This window comes from Nomia melanderi, chromosome 5, assembly GCF_051020985.1.
Source record: "Nomia melanderi isolate GNS246 chromosome 5, iyNomMela1, whole genome shotgun sequence".
In the NCBI taxonomy this organism is placed as follows: Eukaryota; Metazoa; Arthropoda; class Insecta; order Hymenoptera; family Halictidae; genus Nomia; species Nomia melanderi.
In genome coordinates this window covers 464,632-486,409 of record NC_135003.1, presented here as the reverse complement: position 1 = coordinate 486,409, position 21,778 = coordinate 464,632, and the positions used below count along the sequence as shown (strand labels likewise).

Here is a 21,778-nt window from a genome sequence, read left to right as displayed (position 1 = left end):
ACGAATGACCTTCACGTTTAAACACTGTCATCTCCATTTTTTTTAACAACGATATCGTTTTTGCTTCAAATACGGAATTAAAAATGAAAAAATGAGGAAATCTCAAATATTTATCATTTTATTTGTAATTTCCATTGACTTCAAGTGTACAATTTCATTCAACGTATCATTGTTTAAGATTCTAAAATTAGTAAAACATTTCATCACTAAAATCAGAACTATTAAATCGTTGACGCTAGTATGTAACTACAATAAAACGAAATGTAATTATCAGTCCAATAAAAAACAAAAACGAGAAGTCACCGAGAGAATGAAACATGAACGAATTAACTGCTTTTCCCCAATTATCAAAGCAACAAATAATCATCAAACTTGGTATTTCCTTAATCTCTCTCCTTCCATAATTACCGCAGCAAAAAATAATCAGCAAACTCGGAATTTCTTTAATTTCTTCCGTTCATAAAATGAAAACCATATGAAAATAATGGTACCCTAAAACACTTGAGCCTCGTCAATAACCGCTTCACTGTACCACTAACAGATCTAGAAACCTTCACGCGTAACGTTCAACGCGTCTCTCACCCTGTATAGGCACGGCAAAGAGGTATTGACCAACGAACAATTTCACGAATGTTAATATGCAAATGCCGGGTTAAGAAATCTCGTATCCGTATTCAATTCGCGAGGCAAGGCCAGTAAAGGAAACCCCCGTGGTCCTCAGGGTACGTTTATAGCGAAGCTGCGATACTCAATAAGAGTGGCGATGAAAGCGAAGCGAGGAAATGCATACATACTTTCCTTTTAAATGAAAGCGTTTTGCGTTGAAGCGACGCGTAGAGCTGATTAGTGAATTGGCCATCAACGATACAAAGATTGCGAATCATCACACTATCTCAGCTTTTATCGCAGCTCCGCTATAAACGTAACCTAAGACCAAATGTAAATAGGCGAGCGGTTTGCAGAAAAGTATCGTAGCTGCAATTGTTTTCAATGCACAAAAACAAAGTTCGCTTGTCCTTCTGTTTACGACAGAAGAACTTTGTTTCCCCGTTATTTTGAAAGAGTTGCCGCTGCAACATTTCCCGTGAGCCACTCATGTGCATTTGGCTTAAGGCTAAGGCTGTACGCGCACGAGTGACACGATCTCGTTACGATGCCGCACTACGTCTCCATTCTTCCAAACGAATCGCCGCTGCGGCATTTTGCCACAAACCGCTTGTGTGCATTTGGACCAAACGTACACGAGCGGTTTGCAGAAAAACGTCGTAGCCGTAATTGCTTCTAAAAGATGGAAACACAAAGTTCTCTTACCCTTCTGTTTGTGAGACGGCCGAACTTTGTTTCCCTGTTCTCAAAAACAATCGCTGCTGCGACATTTCCCGAAAACCGTTCGTGCGCGTTTGGCCTAAACCGCGCGTTTCACGGACATCGTCGGCCAACTTAAAAAAGGGAACTTTCCGCGCGCGTGCAGCCTAGAAAGATACGGATGCAAATGTCGAATTCGAATTAAAACAAAACGGGAACCTTGAACGTTAGAAAGCCGATTAGAATATCAGGCCGAGGGACAAACGCGCGCTTCTAATTCGGTTACACGCATTACGCCGATCGCCGAGCTGACTACGTACGCGCGTATAAGACAGGTACACCGGCATCAAAGAGATAGTAAACATTGCGGTTTTCCGAGTCCTGTTTGGTCGAGTGTGACAAGCTAATGGTGTCCTTGCTCCATCGAGAGGCCCCGATTGAAAATACCACTTGGCAGTGTCTACCAAATCGGACCGAAGTGAGCGGACGTATGCTTGTAGCGCAAGTGTACGGTTCAAGTCCTAGATGCGAGTGACATGGCGGCCGCGGCCGCGGCGAGAGGAGAACGCGCGCGCGAATGTCGAAGGGGAAGTGTCGGCTTTCGAGCCGAAGCACGTGAACGTTCCACTAGCATATCACGGAAAACTATAAAAGCCTCAAGTGGGTAGCTATCGGCGGGGGAAAACGATCGCCGTTTCGAACGGCCTCGTTCGCAGCGATTGCCAACCGTCGCGGAAACGCGACGTCCTCTAAGTGCAATACCATCCCCTTCGGATGTGGATTTCTATATCAATCCCTTGAAAATATCTTACCATAAGATGTATATGTATACGCGTCAGTATGTTTATTTCACTTGAAATGTTTCGGAATTTTCAATTCAATATTATCAATATTTTTGAAATTTCAACCCCCTCAGAAATCTTGCTCTATAATTATTGCATGAATATTCTTCTACGTAAGTTTTATATCATTTATTTCAACTGCATCGACGAAGCAAAAACGGAGGAAGAACTTTACTAATAAACACGTGAAAAAATTCATACTTCCAGAGTTCTAAACATTTTCATGTCGATTAAAACGATATCATACAATGCTCAATGCAGTTTGTTTAATTCGTGAGCAGTTTCAAGAGCGAATTGATTTACTATTCTATTATCCGAACCATCTTTGTCCCAATTAGTTCAGATAATCGAAGTTCTATTGTATAAGCATTGTAATCGCGTAATAGAGACTCGCTGGAGCGAATAATAGAGAATTATCGAGAGTAATATGGTGCAGTTCGATAAAAATTTCGAGGGGTCGGATCGACATCGGTACCGATGTCAATGGTATCCGTTTAGTGTTTACAAGTCTCACGGTAATAAGGAACCAAACACCAAGCAAGAATATACGACACCTGCGCGATAAGCGCGAACAGGTATGCGGCAATGCACGTGTTCGACTGTTTGCACCACGAGCGTAAGTGTCGTTATTGAAAGAGCATAAGTGTCGTTACGCACGAGTCGCTGACACGTTACTGCTTCGCGAGGCTTCCTCTTGAAAAATCCGACTTTCCTTTGGCGTGTTTCTTTTTCCCCCGTGTCTCTCTTTAACTTTCTTTGCTTCTTTCCCGTTTTATTTGTCCTTTTTTATTGCCATCGCACCATCGAGCAGAAACTGTTTAGTGACCGTCGCCGTTGCGAAATAAAGCGTGTCGGGTGGAATTTGTAATGGGGGATCATTAATCTCGCGGTGATTCGAGCTATTCGCCACGACTGCTGCGGTTCGCCGCGTTTTCGCGATAGTTTCTTGTTCTTCGAATGGTTATCTTCGTCGATCACTCGAATTTAAGGAAATGAACTCGGGGAAAGAAAGTTTAACCCGTTGCACTCCATTTTCGAGTGTAACTCGATACCGGTTCTAATTACATTTCTACCAGACATACTTGATATTTTTCAATTCTATTACGGTATTTTCAATGTAATTAGCAAAAATAACTCATTTCATAACTCGAAGCTCATTTCAAGTGAAACGCGTAAAATAATGCAAAGTTATTGGAATGAAAATGAAAAGTTCGGAGTTGAAAGGATTACGAATAAAATGATGAATCTTCGGTGCCTAGGAAAGTGGGAAGATTCCGTAAGAACAGTTTCTAGGAAATCATGACGAAACTGTTTCAAATGATATGGTTAGGTGGTACACTTTGGATAATATCAGTGGTTACAATGCTGAGCGTAAAACGGTCGTAGCGTAAAGAATATGACGCTGCGAAGGCTCGCGCGCAAGTTGCTAACGAGCTAAACTCGCGGTAAACGCTTAACCTTGATTCGGTCAACCAGGAAATATGCTTACGCTTCCTGCGTTGTCATCGATGGCCAACAGCGTGACGAAAACGGTGTCATTCACGGTGCGAAGTTATTGGTTCCAGTGACGGATTCGGGTCAATTATCGGTCGTAACGAGCAGTAATTAGTAAACGCGGTAAAACTTTTGTGAAAGTGTTCTCTTTTCCCACAAACTTCGCCGAGGACAGATTTATCAGGAAAATTCCAGCGTTCCACATATTAATTCGAACGAAGAGAACCGTATCGTTGAAAGAGTTGTAAAAAGCGAAACTCTCGTTAATCGATTGTCGTTAATTCAACGTTTCAGCGTATGCATGTTTTATCATGGAAAATAAGCTTTAACGCTTTCAGGATTAGAGTACCGCGATACGAGCATGTAGACAAGTCGATACTCATTATACGGGGCAATAAATGGAAATTCGAAATTTTCAGTAATACAATAATAGACGGCAATGTGTTTGAAACGCTGTTAATTTAGTTTCTGCGGCGATTGTATTTTATGTTCCCTTAATACTTCTATCCAACGTTTCTAATAAATTACTTGGGAAACATTTCTGCGGCTATAAAACGTACAGATGAAATGAATATAAATTTCGCGAATTGACTATACATCGGGAGAAATTCAACGTTTAGTAGAATGGGAGATCATTTTATTTAACCTTGCTGCTCGCCTCGAGTGTGCGCAATCCAAAATAGAATCTCATTTTTGTGAAATTTAATTTTCTATCCGATGCGCAGATACCGAGTATAATTCCGATGTGCACAATTGATAAGATATATATTCAAATAAAATGTTTCTTTAACTTCGATTACAAATAAACAATTTGGAAATTGATAATTGATCAACAATGATTAATTTTATCCATCGATTTAATCAATCGCGATTACTAATGACTTTTGATCATAAGCATTAATCGATCGAATTCAAAATTTGAGTGCATGGATGTCGAGGTATGAGTATGTGTAATCTGAACGAAAGGTAATAAAGTTTTTATCGAGCAGTTTTCATCAAATTAATGGCTCAATTTAATTCAATTCAAATGCAGACAAACACTCCGTTTGATCTAATCCAGTAGGAGAATCTATCCACTACTCCGCCCGTTAAGTAACCGGACGGCTCTAATAAGATCATAAAAAAAATGTTACAATTGCATTATGTTCCCTTTAACTCTATGTATCTGAGCTACGTTCTTTTTATTTTTTACTATTATTCTATATTTTGAACTTTGGTTTTAAGACTGAATAATATAGATTTCGTACTTATTCTATAAAAAATGAAAATCGACTCACTTTCAATATTTAATATACCTTCAACCACCCTCCCACAGTGTTTACGGCCACCGTAGAACGCAGGACGCACCGTATATCTTTAAATATTCCTAGTATTTAAATGATCGAATAATGTTTATATTTGCAACTAAACATACTCACTTCATAATCCCACAGAAACACTTAGATACTTAAGTAGCTGTAAAAGTTTCAAGAATCCGCCTTTTGTAGGTTTCTATTATTTTCATGAAATTCCACACTTTCAAGGTTACAATCTGCCGACAACACAATGGGAAACGTATTAATGTTGAAATAGAACATTTTGAAAAACAACAAAACCATTAGTTGAAACGTATTTGTGACTTTCCTCATACTTTCCCGAAATTTCTGCAGCAACCCACGTACGTGCCACAGAATAAACGACACTTTCGAATTTCGTTAATTAAATTTGAATGTCGTCCGTTAACCCCCAAGCATCCCCCAGTGTATGGGTAAGTAGAACGAAGATAGAACGGAGGATTGGTCGTACATCTCGGAGTATCCGCTCCTGGTACATCCTCGAGCGAGTCGGTCCACTCTCGGGAGCCTGTTCCGCGGAGTAACGTCGTACGTTTCGCGGAGGTGTTTCACGGAAACCCCGGAGTCTCTCTAGCCGCTCACGCTGCCTACCTCGACGTTGTACACCGGCATCGATAGCACGGTAACCTACAGCCGGCTCACGGTCCGCCATTCGAATGGCGAACAGCCGTGTGGCAGGGAGGTGCTCTATCTACATCAGGGTGCGCTAACAAAGTCGTCAGGTTTCCGTAGGAAACCCCCGCGGCTCGAACATGTCGTAGGAATGTTCGCTGAAAGTACAAGGCGCGATGCCAATCAGTGACGCACATTATAATTCTCGCGGAACCCTATGAAACCCGCGGCTTTCGATGGAACTCCTCGAGGCATGCTGGAAAAATCTTGCGCCGCAATATCGTGCGCCGATACGCTTCGCGTTGACCTTTGTTTAGGAAATACGATAGATTATGTTCTTGCAATTTGATTAACATCGTGTTCAACATCGAGTTTATACTTTAAGTTTCACTATAGGGTGACATAATTGGGCAATCGTTTAATTATTCTTATTCCGAATACAAATTCCGCTTTTGGTTTCGTTGGTTAGTAGTTTTTTTATATTTCAGAAAATTATAATAGTATATGAATTTTAAGAATTTCCCCTTATTATAGATGAAAAATAACATTTATAGTATTAAGAGCAGACAATACAGTTGTTTAGCTTCTTTTTAAATAGGACGCTGTCATTTACTTATTAGATATGAAAAACTTGCAGTGCGTACATATCCATATTAAAAATTTAAGGAAACGAATTCCAAGACAAAATCTGTGGTCACCAAAGTATCAATTATTTTTCTCTTATTCGAGGCATCGTGTCCCCAGTATTTCCATTAAGGAAATCCTTTTACGTATCAAAAGGCCGCCGTTAAACGAAATTATCATTAAATCACGAAATTACATGAACGACCGTAGACAGAGCGCGACCGCTTTGATAAAAAAAAATCATCGGGAACTCACGAAACTCCGCTAAAATCGCCGTAGCGACCGGAATAAATTTACCTTCGAGACTTTTACCTCTCGCCATTTTGGGGAGGCTCGCGCGCGCGAATTTCCTGGACACGCGGTCGCCCGTAGAAAGCGAGCCTACGCTTAAGGAATGTACAGTTAGCCGCGACGAGGCATCGCCAAAATCGGAACGCGAAATTACGGGTGGAAGAAAAGTCGAAGGTGAAGTCTGTCGATCGGCAATTTCCATCGTCTCTCGCGATCGGAAGGATCGAGGAGAAGGGGAGGATCGAGCGAGGCAGGTGAAACCGTCCGCGATCGTACGCGAACACGAGGCGCGGCGTACCCGATCGATTCCCGATGCACCTTACGACCTCCGGCACATGTGCCTTATGCACCGCTGCACCGCACTGCACGTGCCTCCAGAGATTCCCAGCTGTCCACCGGCGAGAGATAATTTCTGCGTGAATGGAAATTCTGCTGTGGCACTCAGATTATTTATACATTTGAAATATTAGGTAGAAGGGAGAAGTTCGTGCGGTTTTCTTGTTAACAGTGAATTGAGGTCCGATTTCAATTAGTATTTCATTATGTAGTTTCATGAACGAAAGTGATATTAGCTGTTTACGCTGTTGGTAGCAAATAAAATAAAATTAGTTTACAAGGACGTTCTCCAATATTCAGAGTGTAGGAACACGTAATATAGCAGCAACTTTCTTTTATTATAAGATATATCTCAAATTTATAAGTTATATCTTTGACAAAATTGAAATGCGACTACATTGAAGAGAATTATGTAAATAAAATGGTGTTTAAAAAAACGTGAATGGGTCAGAGAAGATTCGAAGAATGCCACAGGTGTAATATGTTGAATGCGATAATCGTAATTCAAAAGATATACAATCACACGATTTGTAACATTGAGAACTGTACGAACAATTGAAGCTATGAATTCCAAAACAGCACAAATCAACCAATCAAAATTTTGAGGAAATCAATCTATCTTTTCATTTTCGTTCATTCATTCATTATCTATTCTTTTGATTCTTACTACAAACATTGGCTACAGATACATCTTCGTTACGAGTACATCTCTTATATTATTAAATAGGTCTGAGTAAGCTGAAAACGATTATACCAATAACTCGTACAGATAACGTTCAAAAGTGGATTTGTGGTATTTTGGAATTCAGAACTTCCAACTGTCGTTTAGTTGAATAAAGTACAGTAATTTGATTTAGTCGTCAGTAATCTCTACGATGCTACCGGAAAGTGAAATACCATATTAAACTATATTCGAGTTAAGTAACCTTGATGCAAGTTCCAGAGTGATAAATCAAGAATACTTCGGACCGCAGAGGGTTAATAAGCTGTGCGGCTCGCGGATTGCGCGTCGCGTATCTTTATGCAGCGTCGCTGTATCAAGACCTCGACACCGTGGCCACAGGAAAAAACGAAAGGTTACGTCGGGATGAATGCATAATTCCGGTAATTTTCTGCCGCAGCGAGTTACCGCAAAAACTACGGTCGTCTAGAGCGCACCTATGATCCGCGAGTTGCTATTTTTCTGATACGCGTTACGCCACGCGTGGTGTTCACCGTTGACCGAGCCACCGATTCACTTGCGACTCGATACGGTTGCATGCTTTCGAATAGAAGAATTTCGTCGGCAAATTGAAGGAAACGGTAAGTGATTCGTTAAAATAAATTATTTATTTCTCAATCTGAAATATATGTATATATTTGAAACGCTTATAAGCAAAAGGTACCTGGAAAGGATAAAAAAGCATTTGAAGAAATGTCACAGATTCATAAGAATTTTGGTGATAAAACTTTCTGTCTAACTTAATAAGATTTTGTGTCGTGTATGTTGGGATTTACACGGTAGAAACGAATTTATTTCATTGATGAAAGGTTACCGAAACGATTAACCCTTTCGTCACTGAGTACTTATTTAAAGAAAACTTACGACTGCGCACTGATCAATCAAAACAGATGTACTGACAGCTGATTAGCACTTAAGCTGTCAGCCATAAGCAAAGATTCCCGTGTGGTACAATTTTCCTTTTCCTAAGCGCTTTCTAGCTTTCCGATTACTTACAATGTTCGTAGTAGCTATCAGTACAATTCGGGATGAAACGGTCAAAACGACTCTTTTCAGATTTTCTACTTTATATTTAACCCCTTAACAGCGATAGTCGCTGTATGATACGTTCGCAAAAATTCATCGCGATAGTCGTAATACCAGGAGGCAATGTGTCGTATGTACAGCAACAAAAGATCACAAATTAGTTCATTTTATGTGCACGCAGTATAATGTTTTTTGTGTCCAACAAAATGTTTTGAAGAGTAGTATACTAAAATATGTTTCTAACATTAAAATTTGTATGTAAACATTTGTTTATTATCTCCTTTTTTATTGCATTTATTAAATATAAATATCCCTTTTTGTTACAAAACTAATTATGCTGTAAGAAAAAAAAACAATAAACTCAAAGGGAGAAGAGAGTCAAATTAAAGTGCGTTAAATTGCAAAACATTGCAAACAGTGTTGACTTGCGCGACAAAATTTCACGGTGAAAGGGTCGATACTCGCGTGTCTATACTTTATTTTATGAGATTTTCTTATCATCAGACGCGTTTTTCGAAAAGTTTTTTCCACGTGCCATACCCGTTCTACCGGAACACGTCACAAACGAAGTTCTATTGCAATCGGAATTCCCGATCGTCCAACTCCCGCAACTAAAAAACGCTCACAGCTCGCCAGCCTTATTCTAAACTTCAGATTTGTAATTACTTACAGCGCACAACAACAAAAATACATAAAATATCTCGAATATAATACACCAGAAAATATTTCTTTAGGAAATCTATTTTCTATCATACCCTTAAGAATTGGAATTCACCGAAAAATCCACTGATCATCAACATCCTATTACCAATCTCAGTAGACAATGGGGCATAAATCACATTACCGTCGAAAGAAAAAAAACTACTCTTCTCTATCGTTTACTCGCGCACGTCACAGTTATACGAAACTACCAACCCAACCATGAAAAATCTCGCGAGGGGACTCGAGGAACATGTCGAGAAGTAATTACCGATTCATTCATCGATCGTTAAGACACGTATTTATCGGATCGCGGCCATCCGTTGACGAACGCCGGGCGTGACATCGTGTCCCGATGAATTGCGCCGTATCGGCGGGTTAACGACCGTGGCCGAGCTCGCCGGTCGCGAATAAAAGCGATAAACAGTCGGTCGTCCGCGTCGCCGCGGATAAATATCCGCTGAGGCCGCGGTGGAAAACATTCGGAGCGGGCGGTAACGCGGCCGCGCTCGCGCCGGGCCCGCCGCCGCATCCCGTGTTCCGTTCCCCGCGTCCATAAATAATATTTATTCGAAAACAACGTCACGGTTTATTACACCGGGGCACGGGATACACGGCCAGCGTTCGCCGCGAAGTACAATACCGTTTAGTGTACTTTAACGACCGGTTTAACGATTAAATGCGGTGCACGCGCGGCGCGCGAGGTGGTCGGGAATTATCTAGATTTACAGGGCATCGAGACGTTTTCCGCGGCGGAAATGGTTCCGCGTCGACGAACCGAGAATTAGGGAAACCGTGGCTGCAGCCTTTCCATGAGTGCGCGCTTCAAGTTTGCTCTTTCGTGTTTGGTTGTGCGGTGGAATCTCGATTAACCGTTTGAGTCCCACGCGCCGCTTTCGTGCTCTTCGGATTTCATGTCGACAAAACCCAGCGCATTTAAACGATACGGACAACTGACGGCGCACTCACAATCTGACGAAACGCCCTCAACTTTTCAGACGCATGTACGTCGCATCGTTACTTTTTTTGCATATAAGAAATCCAAGTAATACATTTTGTATCTCGTTGTTACCTATTATAAATTAATTATATATATATATAATAGTATTAAATAATATTAACATAGATTAAGACAAGCGATTTCGCGTTGCTTAGCTTTTCTCGACATGGAATAAAAGGAACGCTATCGCGCCGCTTGGATCTTTTCGCATCCCATTCAGAAAGCGCTATTGCACTGTTCGGCTTTTTTCGACTGCGTTTTTTAAAAATCTCTGGTACTCAAACGGTTAACCGAGTCACTGTTCTTCGCGATCTAAATTTTTGAAAATATTGAAACTGTCAATAAGTAACTTGACTTTCAACTATACGGCAGTTCTGTCTATTTACCAAACCAGTTTATAAATTACATATTGATGGTACACGCTGTCTAATGTGATATCGAAGTGTGAGCCACTGGTGCAGTGGTACGCGCCGCCCGATGGGACGTCGTAGTCTGAGCCACCGGTGAAACGCACCGGTGTGAACGTAGTAAAGTCTTGATTATCCGTAACTTGGTTTTTCAGGGCAGAAATGATTTTTCATGTTGGCAAACAGACTTTGGCATGAAATAAACTGTGATTGGAGACTTTTGATGGTTGCGTTCTTATCGTTTGCTACTTTGAGTCCGGTTGTACTTGTAGCAGAATCTTAAATAACTTATTCTTGTGTTGTGCCAAAACTGCGGAGAGCGCGATAGCGCTTCTGTTTATCAGTATCAATTATAATTTTCTTACTATGTTTCTCAAGAAATAAATCAAAGTAAATTTATTTGAATAAATGTTATGTTTTGATATTTCTTTTGTAACAACACAATATTTGTAATCTAATTAGATAACTATTAAATCTTATTAACTTTTTTCATACACACCCAATCACTTCCGTATTTTTTGTATATACCCACAAAATTTGTTTAGCACTCAATACGTTAGCGTTATTTTAGTGTTAAGCGAAGCTCTTTTTGTTCTGGTTTCCATTTAGTTCGTATGCATAGGCCCTTGGGCAGTACGCAAATTCAAAGATTATGTTTGTATAAAAAGCAATGCACATCGCGGAAAAAGATTTCTTTTGTTTACAATGCTTGAATTAAATTTTTTACAATGGACATGAATTAATCTTTTAATATCATATGGTTTATGAAATATTGTTTCGCAAATTTCATACTGTCCGCTCCTACCGGCTGACATCGACCAAAGGAAAACATCACTGTTGGTACCTAGGAACTGACGCTGCATTCAACGTGTTAACCCAGTCGCTGTTTTTCGATCTAACTCGTCCAATGTCCCAATTATCCACAAACTCAATAATTCGGATTCTTAAATTATACCTCAGCATATACGATCCACTTACACCTAGACTTAACTATATCTGCGATAAAGGTGTGGAACGACTTCAACATTTATCGGGTTAGCTTACAAATTTGTTTTTTGAAATTGTGACAAAGATACTCTGGAAAAATATCAGAATTCTTGAGGATTTTTAGAACCTGATCGCGAGTCTTATTCATGGTCTTGTTCGCGGATTGAAGAAATTGGAATTACACGTTTAACTCTCGTTTTACTTTTTTAATTAGCCCGATACTTAAGGTTATAAAATATTAATAATTAAACTTTCCAACAATCACCAACATTCCTAATGTCAAGATGGAGAGTATGTATTTCTTGTTTATTTACCACGTTTCCATTATGTTTTCCCAGAAGCTTCACGGATTTTTCACTGCTCATCGTATCGTAAACCACGCGTCAATCTCCTCTTTACTTTTTCGTCGTTATTTTCACTTTATGACATTTATATTACAGTTTCCCAGAAACTACAGGCATTTCTTTCAATTTACGTTGCAATTAAATAAATGATCTCTCATCGATGATATCTTTACTTTTTCATCATTTTCTTTAATCATTGCGTTTTCTCAGTAACTACATGCATTTCTCACAATTCGCATTGCAATTAAGTAATTTATAAATGCTTGCGTCAATCGCGTCTTTACATTTCCATCATTTCCCTTAATGAAATAGAAATGTATATATATATAAACGTTTGTAAACGTTTATAAACGTTTACATTAAATGTGTATATTGCATTTTCTTGATAAGAGCACGCAATAACGTGCAGTTGACGTTGCATTTAAACTATAGAACGTTACATAAATTCACTAATTTACATTCCTCCGTAATTCTCGCGTCTAAAGACAACCTAGTTTTTTGGTTCGTCGCAGTACCCTAACCCCTTAACGAAGCACACCGTGTCTAAGAGCCACTTGGAGTTCAAGTGGCGGACCTCGCAGCCCGGGAATCGTCGGCCGTAGGAACAACGAGCGGGAGAGCCAGGTTTTTCTGGCTAATTTGAGTAACCAGTGGGTACCAGGAAACAAAGAAGGGACTCGGCGGAGAAGAAGGCTTGATGAGCGGGCGTGGTACCCGCTGCCGGATAGTTTTATAAAACTTTACCCCGCCCCCGTTGTCGACGAGAGAACCCACCGGCCAACGATCCTCTTCGAATCAACGAACCTCGCCTTGAACCTCTGAAGACTGACGGATCCGATCCGTTCCACACCTCGGCAAAAAGTTCTCGAACGATAGGCTGGGGTCACGCACGTTTACTCGGTAAAATGGAATTATCCGACTTGATTATACTACCAACTTTTTACTGTAATTATTCGTGTCGTAATCGTCTTATGTGTAAGTAGATAGAATATTTATACTTCTCAAAGGTTTCAATTCATGATTAAATTTCTGATTGTTGGCGATTTAGGTCTCTCATTCTGTTAATAATACTTTTTAATTTGAAAACACAAATTTGTAAATATATAAATGAGTATACATTACACAACTATATCTGTTCAGACTTTAATCGAACTCTATTGCAGTAAATATATGTACTGGATAACAAATAAATGGATTTAGCAATTTTTCACAAAAGAATTTTCACGTTTTCAACGGGTATAAAAGAAAATAATTAAGATGCGACAATTTTTACTCGGTAAGCGATTCCAGTGTTAAGATTTCAAATGCAATTTTAGAAACATTAAAATATCACTACTTTCGTTGCAGTCCAAATACAGTGGCATTTTTGTGTTGCTTAGAGGTGATCGTGTTTAGCGATGAGTCATGAACTTTCAAAAAACTGGAATTCCTTCGTCCTCTAATAAATTATTAACGGTGAAATAATTTTGCTCGCTGCTGTCGCGGAAAACACCGTACAGCAAAGATTTAAGCGTTTTATTGCGGGTAGTTACATACTCATCAGACAGCCGGTAACCAGATGTGTTAGAATGACCATCGCTACATTTAGGACTCCCCCGTTAGCTACATGCTACGAATTGCAATTACACCTGTTACAAGCAATCTCAGCGAACTCGCCAGTACAAACATCTGCTAATTATCCGCCAAGAAAAGTCCAAACCTATCGGGAACATGTGCATTTCCACAATTTGCATTATCATGGAATAAGAAACAGTTACGAATTTTCCTCAGAATCATGTGTATAACACAACAAGCACGCTTAAATTCAATATTACGGTAATACAACTTATCTTGTTTTGTTATTTCAATTTCTATTATTAATCATTTATAAATAATGCCAAGTACAAAAAAAGGAAATATTCATTTCGTTATTCACTTAACACTGAACGTATCGGCGCTTCGTACTTCCTACTGTAACCAGTCAAACAGCAGATTATAAAGTAAAATAAACAAGCTAAAGGATCAGTTTTTCTTAGTGGAAACAGAAATGAAAGGAATGATAAACATTGAAAAATTGATTAATCGGATGGTGTAAGAATCGATATAAAGTTGAATGGACAAAGGAAAACGGTTATTTGACCGTTCGTGGTACGTTTAGTGTTAGAGAAAACGTCCACTATTATGAGAACTCCCTCTATAAAATCTCCAGAGATTTTGCTTGAAAAAAACCCTCTTGTCGAAACAAAAATTAATTAGTACAAATCATGTATCCACCTTGAAACGCAACGGACCAGTTTTTCGAACCAGATCCCATCAGCAATTCTGCGCGTGGTTCGTGTCCCACGAGTTCCGTGTCCCAGCTCTATCAGTATGTTAATAGAATTACCGAAAAACGGAATTAGCGATTCTGGAAACGCCACGAGGCAGCAAGGGTTCGAGGAAAGATCGTTCACACGATCGATAATCGGCCCAGTTTTTGCGGTCTCCGAAGAGGATCGGTTTCAGACTGTGCATCGGTGATGCTAACGAGATTTCTGTATTCCCGAGTGGCATCTCCGGAATGAATTCTCACGTAACCGGGTCGCGGGCGTCCCGGCGACACCGAGCCGCCTCGGGAATCACGCTGGATCCAAGATGGAGGCTCTCGGCCCCATTACACTCGCGGGCCGAACTCATTACTGCGCGAACCGCAACGAGGGCGAGCCGCCGATGTGGATATCCCTCGCGGATACACATTTCCGTGGACCCATTAGCGACGCAGATATTAGGAGACATGCTGGGTGGACAAGCCGTTTGCGGGGCCGCGCGCAATTTACGGTTATGGAACGTGTCACTCGTCCGTGAGCTCGGTTGGAGTCTGATATCGATGGAGTCGAGAATTACGCGATGATATTTTGAAGTTCGTAAATTGTTTGTTTTCGAGTCCCGTGATCGAGAATAGAGCAAAAGCTAATCTAGTTTCTAGCATTGTTGGCGGCGATTCAAATCAGTTGATACGATTGTAAATTCCTTTTTGTAATCGTCGATAGTTGTTAATGAATTATTCGAATTGAAGTTATTCTGGTAAATTCTAATTATATTTACGAGTGTTAATTGCAGGGAGCAACTGTAATCGAACCAACAGTTGAATTTCAATAGTGTTGAGAGTGAGCATGAAATATATTTTTAATGGCTACAAAGTATCCGTTGGTACAGTCAATCTTGCAGAGTCAATTGTTTTTCCCGAGGACAACCATTTTTATTGCACGCGCTGAGCGTCTTTCTTCTCTCCGCGTCGTTCGGCAGTTCGTAGCAAACGCTCAACCATCGAATAGCGTTCCGTTTTCAGTTTTTGTAAATCACCGTAATACATACTAATAAATATACACTTAGTTTTCAAGCTGTGTTGTGTTTATTTTTGCAAATAAATATTCAATAAATAGTCACTTTGAATATATGATTAGATTACAGTTTTTGTAATGTACAAATATTTCAGTTTCTATCGAATGATCGTAACCGTGACTAGACAATCTTACAAATGCAACAATGAAAAAAGAAAGGAACTTGGTACGGTTGAAGGACACAATATTACTCTTTATAGCGAATAATTTTCGAACACCTGTTCATGGATTGAGCTATTCCATACGGGGAAATTAATACTTTTCGAGCAGAAAAATCGATTTCTGTCGCATTCGCTTCCCGTTGCCATTATCGCGTTTATTAAGGCGGCTTTACGTCAAAAGCTCAAAGCCTGTCGCGCGGACAAAAGCGCACCTGCTTCGACAGTTAACACCATCGACATCGTGCACACGGTATACATCGTCTCTCTAATTGCGTTCTCGAGTTCCTGGCACGACTTCCCGAAGATACAACGCGTCGCTAGAACTTGTTTGCCCTGAGTACGCAGAAGGGTTACGGACAGCTGCGTTAATTTGCCAACAATAAATGTAACACGCGCTCCCAAATGGTTTTTCCCGGTACTCGGTATCGCTTTCCGATCACCTAGATAAACATTTGCATTGTTAAAGGATTATCACGAGCTTGGTAGGCTTTCGCGATTGCACTCGGAAGAGAAGTGTCCATCTTTCTTCGCTGAACGGGTACAAGAGAGAATTTTCAATGAGACAGTGGCACGCGTTTAGTTTCATGCAATGGAAATAATGATGTTAGCCCTCTGAACTCCAAAATTTTTCACTAGAAAGATGCAACATTTCCTCACGAAATACAGATGATATTTTTTCAAACAACTTCACGAGAACATAGGCATTTTATTTTTATATTTCACGTGTTGATGCATTATGCAAAGCTTAATATTAAATATCAAACTACAATTTTACTGTATCAAGTTGTGTGGCGACCGAAAGTCGCCTCTTGAATGCAAAGGATTAACTCTTAACACGATCATCGAAGCTTTCGAATTGCTTGAAAATAATTACAATAAGGACACTGATGTTGAATAAAAATATTTAGTAACGTAAATAACTAGATTAGTATAACGTAAGAACTGTGATGCGAATTCGCTGGTAATTAATTCCAATACTATTTGGCTTTGCTATGAAAAAGTACTTAGTAATATTATAGAATGCAGCAATCGTAAATAATTTTGTTTCATGTTTTGATTATTTGACTAGAATTAATAATCAGAAACCAATGAAAACAATCACAATTTGTTGTAGGGACTGTTCATTGTATGCAAGTACATAAGAATAGTTTAAATATGTAGATACAGTATGTGAAAAAGAAACAATTCTGTGAAAAATTTCAATTTTCCGAATATGAATATACGCGATTTTGTTAATTTTCAATTTTTCTTTGAAAATGGCAATTGCCGTTTGATCTTTAAGTATAAAGAAATCTATACTTATCATTTGTTCTTAAAAGAGTAACCAAGAATTGCTGGTCGAGTGTTAAAAAGCAATAACAATTGAAAAAGTGCAAACCAGGTAACTCAAAAACGTAAATAAGATAGCGCCAGAGGTAATTGACTTGTGAACTTCAAAAGGGACAGCATTAAAAGAACCTTTCTTGCTGGAAGTAAACTAGTTTCGAGTTTCTCTCGGAACTAAACAAAACGGACACGAACACAGCCGAGACAGTGAGCCATATAAAGTGTTACAAGCTGTTTTCTTCGAAACTGCTACAGATATGATCAGAAGTTTCTTTTAATGATAGTAGACAGGTCGAAGTTATCCGCTCCAGATTTCTTTTTTCCATAGTTGCTGCAATTACAGGGTGTTTCCGTGAATGATTATTACATAAACTCGCTCCCTCTAAAAACATAACTTTGCTTCTTATTTTATTTCATTTGCCACTATGTCAATACCTGTTGCGGATTCTTATCTCCGTATATCCCCTCATAAATACACAATTCAACAAAGTGCACAGCATAGAAATTTCCACGACCACTCAATTCAATGCTACAACTCTACAAAAGAAAGTTCCTCGAATTCCACCGCGTTGCCTCTAAAAAATGTCAAGCCTCGCATCGTTCGGTACAAAATCGTCATCCATATTAATTCGAGCCGCTGCCTAGCTCTCTTCTTTGAAAGAAAAAAACTCCTCTAACATCCGAGCAAACATGAAAGTCGTCATTAATACGCCCGTTTCTTATCCCTCGAACCTATGTATAATGTATAAGACATTAACGAGTGATCGTATATTAACAATAGAACGTTCCTGCGATTTTTAATTCGAGGGCAGCCGGCGTTCACCATTATAAAACGGCGCGCGATTGCGAAATGGTTTCCTGGCCCGGTTCTGTATCCGCGAACGCCCACGGTCCCCTATCACGGAGGATTATTAATATACGGATATATATCATGGCAACGCGCCGCCTAAGTATCCGCGCTTAATTACTTACTGCCAGAACTGCCAGCTACCGCGACACGGGCCCGTTGCACGTTAGACGGTCTTGTACTTCGTTTCCTTTTCCTCCCGGCCGTGTCTTTCCGTTCGATCTCATCGGCCGAGGCTGGCACGGACGTGTAACGCGTCCCCGAAAAATAAGAACACCGAGAAAACGGGCTCCCCAAACGGAACCCGAGGGGCACCGCGCGATTATTTTTATATCGTGTATCTGTCAAAACGACAATCCGCCGGACACGCGTTCCATGACGCGACGCCCAGCGGAACGCCTTTAAATATTCCATCAAAAATACAAACGCTAATTGTTTGCCGAGCCGCGGGCTCCCCTTAATGGAACCCGGCAAAAAAAGGAGAGCGTCTTGCGTCATACGCGAAACCGGACAGGAACATCGCTGATCGCGATGCCGAGTGAAGCTATCTACACGAACGCTGTCTCCTGTAGACGTGTACGTTCTTTGTTCGGGATTTTAATAAATTATTAACAACTGATTATTAATTTATGTAAATTTGTCATTCATTGCATCGCATCGGAAAAGTTCTGAGAATTTTTTTGTTCGTATTGTCGGTGACCTTTTCAACAAGCTGAATGATGTAGCGATGCAACGATATTTATAAGAGATTTAATAGTTCAGATATTTTGTGGATAATTTGTTGTTTTAGCATTTAATATAATTTATATGCAATACCTCTAAAAATTATATACCGATTATAGTATTTAAGGGAGACTATTTATTTTCAAAATTATTTTGAACATTCAATGCATTTAAGATATTAATAATTGCGAAACAGGAAAAAAGAAACCAGTCATGTTGACTGGTACGGTACTTCTAGTGTTAAATGAGTATGAAGTGGTTGAAAATATATATGAAGTATGGGACTTGACGTTTTACTGCTTGTCTAATTGTAACTCCTTGATTAATTGTCTTTGTAGGAATCTGCTATTAGACTATACAATATAGTATCGAATACGTTTTACGTTGAAGTGTTTAATAGCGTTCGTACTTGTTGATCACACGTTTAGATTTATTTGAACATACTCATAGAATTCATTTTCTTTAATAATTGTTAGATCTGTTTGTTGACTATTTAACTTCTGATAATATGTAATTGTTCTTTGGTTGCTTGATTATATTTTAATGAACTAGTAGACTAATATTTAACAATATTTAAATATATATATATATATATATGTTGCCTGATCGATTCTGAATTTAATTGTTAACTGTTTCATCTGAATACGTCTGTAGATTGTTATCTGATTAAACTCAAATGTATTTGTTGATTAATCATTTGACCGTGTACGAATGCAGTTATTGGCTGTTTCTTCGACTATATCTCAATGTATTTGCAGACTGGTTCCAGTTGTCTGATTGTATTTAAATGTATTCATCAACTGGTTGTTCTTGCCATGTTGAACTCACCTATCGATCGTAAGTTTGACTGTACTTGAATGTACTCGTAGACTTTTAACTCTCTTAGAAAGCGGTATCCAAGTTTCACATCACACTACTTGTTATTACTTCACTATCCGTTTTACAACTTATTATACTTCACAACAGGTTGTCCAACTGTGTTTGAACACACCGGTCAACAGGTTCCCCGACTACAATAATATCGACATAAAACAAGATGATAATATCAGGTGACCCATCCTGAATAAATACATCCTCCAGACAAAATACGCGATCCATGTGTCATCGTGTCGCAGTACATATGGCAACAGGTACAATATAAGTGAACAGTCAGCCAACTCCGTATCTCAACCAACAGCGGCGACACATGAAAAACGCAGGACCTGTGCGCTACACGAAGCCTGGCATCGAAAGGTTAATCTCTTAACCGTGGAAGACGAGTTAACTGGACGTTTGCATCAATTTTCCTTAAATAACCTACTAACTGAAAAATTCTTCGATCCAATTCCGTCTCAATATCCACGGTAACGTAAATGGATTTTCGTAAGAAAAATCATCGTAAAAAGGCTCAAGATATAAAAATCCAAAGTACTTTAGATAAATTTTCACGAGAATGTAACAAACCGTACCGAAGAAAATTTAGAAATCGATACTCGGGAATCCAGTTGCTCGCATAAAAGATAAAATTGGCGAATGGTTTAACATGTTTGCTAACAACGTCACATATTTATAACTGCCAGAATCCTATACTTTCTGTAAAAACAATGAAATTAATGCTGGAAATATTGTCATATTTTATAAAATATGACATTACTTTTAGGAACTCGATAACTCTTTTTGATTACATTTCGTCAATATTTTAGTTAGAAGATTCGTTGGATTTAATGAACTATTGTAACTGAGAAGATCGTTGCCTAAACAAATGCTGGTAGTTTAATAGATTTATTAGTTTGTTCGATTGAAGTATTAACTCCAAGACGTATTCTTATCTGTAAGCCGACTAAGTAGATTATATGAACCCATCAGGGGCGCTAGACGATCCGCTAATTGCGCACAGTTGCAAAACTACCAGCCGGGATCAGAACACCGTCGTTCCAGGAAAGGGAAAGTCAGAGAGATCGATTTTATCGGCGAGCATCGGTGAAGATCCGAAGGTGGAGGAGCGCGTGCTGCACCACGTCGCGTATACAAATTACGCGTCGACATCTTTCACGAGCGATTTCTAAAACCGATATTGCCGATTTTGTGTTTAGCAGCCGTTTCACCAGCGGAGGACGCCGTTACGCGGATGAACGTGAGACGTATTTACATCTAAATCTCATTTTACACGGTGAATGCGTCTTAAAACGAAAGTGTGAAAACAGTTCATGTTAAAGGAAATTTAAAAATTCACATTTTTCATTTAAGAAATTCGCAATTTATTCATCGTTTGCTGTTATTCAATGAATTCGTTTCCTTTTTGTTCGTGTAATATCACTGGCATCGCTAGAAGCATCTTATATGTTATTATTTTGTGCGAATTGCGGTGTCGTTGCTTTTGTCTGCTTTTTAACGACTTTCTGTAGGAACTCATACAATTTCTCAAATTAAAACAAAAAAACCGTACAAATAAACTTTGCAAACAAAATACCGTACAGAACAAGAGCAAGGTGTATTATTAGAAGCGAATTTTTTTATCCAAGTACCTCATTTCGTTGGTATTTTAGATCGGTGAAGCCGAAGATCGAAATAAACCGTGCTTCCGCAAATTCTTTAGAGATCAACGAACTGTCAGACATCGACGATTCGACTGATTTTCGAAATGTCAAACGTGAATATTGTGCGCTACCACTTGATGGCTAGCGGGACAACACAGAGGTAAGACGAGTCTCCCGCTATGTGTTTCGTTTATAATTTTGTTTCAGGCAACCGCATTGATGAATAGCAAACTAGTATCGAAAGAAAGGTGAGAAAAGATTGTGTTGATGCGTTTTTCAGCCTAGTTATCAAGTGGTAGACGGACCATAGAGTAAGTCGGGGAGAAATAGACCACCTTTTTTAAAGGAATCATTAAATCATAAATATCACTAATACCTAACAAAAAATATATATATATATAGACCACCCGCGGTTCGAAGGTCTGTCGATCGGTCGCGACACGGTACCTGTGTACATACATACATTGTAGCACTTAGTTCTCAAGATATGAATGGACGACTGTTTGGCGATGGATGAAGGATGTTCAAAATCGAGCGACTGGACCGCGAGAATGACATGATTTGGAAAGTGTATACGTGACTACGAGAATGCGAACTATGGATGCGAAGCGAAGGAAAGAATGATAGGGGATGACTGTTAAAAGCGCGTGCGACTTGAACGGCAAAGCAGTGTAATAGAAGACAGTACGACAAGATAAGTGAAGAGAGTACAAGCGAGAATAGTGTGACAGAAGATAGTCTAAGAGAGTATTACACGAAAGACTATTGCAAGCGATCTACCAGATTGCATTCTTTTTATTAATTATTTAATTCCAATAAACCAT

General features: G+C 39.4%; 1 protein-coding gene and 1 long non-coding RNA gene across 2 annotated transcripts in view; one reads left to right on the top strand and one right to left on the bottom strand.

Annotated features, from left to right (window-relative positions):
- Window positions 1–21,778, bottom strand: part of LOC116424836 (uncharacterized) — a 581,479-nt gene that overhangs the window by 437,129 nt on the left and 122,572 nt on the right. The window lies entirely within an intron of this gene.
- On the top strand, window positions 8,055–19,513 carry LOC143174569 (uncharacterized). Its single transcript, XR_012998723.1, has 3 exons — window positions 8,055–8,140; window positions 19,197–19,275; window positions 19,405–19,513. It is a non-coding gene; the product is annotated as an uncharacterized LOC143174569 (long non-coding RNA).